This window comes from Procambarus clarkii, chromosome 44 (genome assembly GCF_040958095.1).
Source record: "Procambarus clarkii isolate CNS0578487 chromosome 44, FALCON_Pclarkii_2.0, whole genome shotgun sequence".
Lineage (NCBI taxonomy): Eukaryota > Metazoa > Arthropoda > Malacostraca > Decapoda > Cambaridae > Procambarus > Procambarus clarkii.
In genome coordinates, this window is record NC_091193.1 from 20933510 (window position 1) to 20936009 (window position 2500).

At 51.7% G+C, this 2500-nt stretch overlaps 1 protein-coding gene across 4 annotated transcripts in view; it reads left to right on the top strand.

The window, feature by feature from the left end:
* LOC123745325 (GTPase-activating protein CdGAPr) overlaps positions 1–2500 on the top strand; it is a 427987-nt gene that overhangs the window by 329128 nt on the left and 96359 nt on the right. The window lies entirely within an intron of this gene.

Below are 2500 nucleotides of genomic sequence, written 5' to 3' on the forward strand. Positions count from 1 at the left end.
GTCCACCACCACCCACGGGATGGGTATGGGGTCCACCACCACCCACGGGATGGGTATGGGGTCCACCACCGCCCACGGGATGGGTATGGGGTCCACCACCGCCCACGGGATGGGTATGGGGTCCACCACCGCCCACGGGATGGGTATGGGGTCCACCACCGCCCACGGGATGGGTATGGGGTCCACCACCGCCCACGGGATGGGTATGGGGTCCACCACCGCCCACGGGATGGGTATGGGGTCCACCACCGCCCACGGGATGGGTATGGGGTCCACCACCGCCCATGGGATGGATATAGGGGTGCATAGTAAAAAAAAACAACATGAAAAAGGAGGTCTTGGGAAAGAAGATCAAGAAGCGAAGAGGGTTATCTCCTAAGTGACAGGTGGGAGATGGAGCTTGTAGGACGGGGAGTGTTGAATGGTAATGAGCAGAGTGAGAGATAAGGCAGAGGAGAGGGTACACTGAGCCACTCTCTCTCAGTCTCCCTCCTTGTTCCCTCTCAACACTCTCTCACCCTAGTCCTTGTCTGTCTCAGTATCAGCATTTCCGGGCTGTGGTGGGTATGTGGGCCTGCTGCGGGCCGCTCCAAGCAACAGCCTGGTGGACCAAACTCTCACAAGTCAAGCCTGGCCTCGGGCCGGGCTTGGGGAGTAGAACTACTCCCAGAACCCCATCAACCAGGTATCAACCAGGCATGTCTCTGTGCCTATCAGCCTGCCAGCCTCCCAGCCTGCCAGCCTGCCTGCTTTCCCAACCTAGACATCAACGATCACTGCCTTCCTCTCAGCCTGCAGCCCTCCGGCCTACATCCGTGGCCTGTTCTGGTACCTAGGGCACGTACATTGTGGTGGTGGTGTCCGTCTCCTGCTCAGGGGCCCTTGACGGCATCTGTCTCTCTGTCTCCCTCCTTCGAGTCCCTCCTGGAAACACCCTGTCAACCTGTCTGTCATCTCCTCTGTCTGCCTGCAAGCAAGGGCCTCCCTGCCTGCTTGCCTGCCAGCCTACACCACCCCTGGACAGTGTATCACAGCCAGGAGGTGAAGCAATACCCTGGTGTGTGTCCGTGTATTACACTGATGTTTGTATATTTATAAATTGGTGTGGTGTATGGGTTTATGGTGCTCTGTTGTTGGTGATGTATTCTGTGGTGTTCGGCACTGTTGTGGTGTTCGGCACTGTTGTGGTGTTCGGCACTGTTGTGGTGTTCGGCACTGTTGTGGTGTTCGGCACTGTTGTGGTGTTCGGCACTGTTGTGGTGTTCGGCACTGTTGTGGTGTTCGGCACTGTTGTGGTGCTTCGGTATGTTGTATTTGAATTGTATTTATATGTTATTTGATAATAAAGACAAACAAAATAGTCTGGCCCTAGAAATTGATGATGATGGGTGCACAATAAATTAATTAAACTAACTGTGTTTGTTGAGAATTTAGTAACCCTATTACTTTGTAATGTTGTTTGAAGGTAGAGTTTAATTAATTAACAGTGGTTTCTCTTATTGCAGGTGAGGCGGTGTGTGTGTAGTGTGATCAAGCGGTCTGTTGTGGCAGGTAATGTGTTGGGGAGTCACGTGTGTTGGTGTGGCAGGTGTGTTGATGGGTCGCGTGTGTGCAGGCCAGGACACAAGGGTCGTTGACCTCAATATCTGACTTGACTCACGCCATTAACTCTTATATACATTCCTTTTATGTGTGATGGTTTTTCTTTAAAATGGAGATTTAAAAGGGAATAATTCTCTTGTCATATTTATATCCCTCGAGGTACTGGGGAAAATGGCGCTGTTTAAATATATATATAGACAGGATTTCGTGATGACCCCCTCTGCCGTGGCCTCTCCACCCCCACCCCCCTACACACACACACACACACACACACACACACACACACATTCTCCTCTTCCAAACCTATTCTTTCCTATTATACCACCAACACTCCTACACAATGTAAGCACAAGGATATTCAATAACATTTTGTTCCTGAAGTGACTGTGTGTGTGTGTGTGTGTGTGTGTGTGTGTGTGTGTGTGTGTGTGTGTGTGTGTGTGTGTGTGTGTGTGTGTGTGTGTGTGTACACAAGTAGGTAGAGGAACAGACGAGCTTTTCCCATAGCTCTAGGTAAGCCTTCTCCACTAATTTTCCCTGGAACACGACCCGCCAATTGGCTAACAACCAATTACCCAATCACTGCTGGGTGAACAAAGGCGTACAGTTAAGGATTGGCTTCTGTTCCTCTTACACTTCCTCGGACAGATCATTCTCATACATCTGAAGCAGCGATGGTCCCAAGACTGAGCCTTGTGGGACCCCATCCGTCACACTCTTCAGCTCGACACCTCCGTCTCTGACTGTGCTGAGGCCAGGGAGTGCCAGTAGCACGGGTGCCGGAGTGGGTAGGAGTACCAGTGCCAAGAACAGCAGGGTGGTGTCACTACTTGGGAATGCCACAGGGGGGGAGGTATTAGTGTCAAGGATGGGTCAAGAGGTAATGGTACCCAAGGGA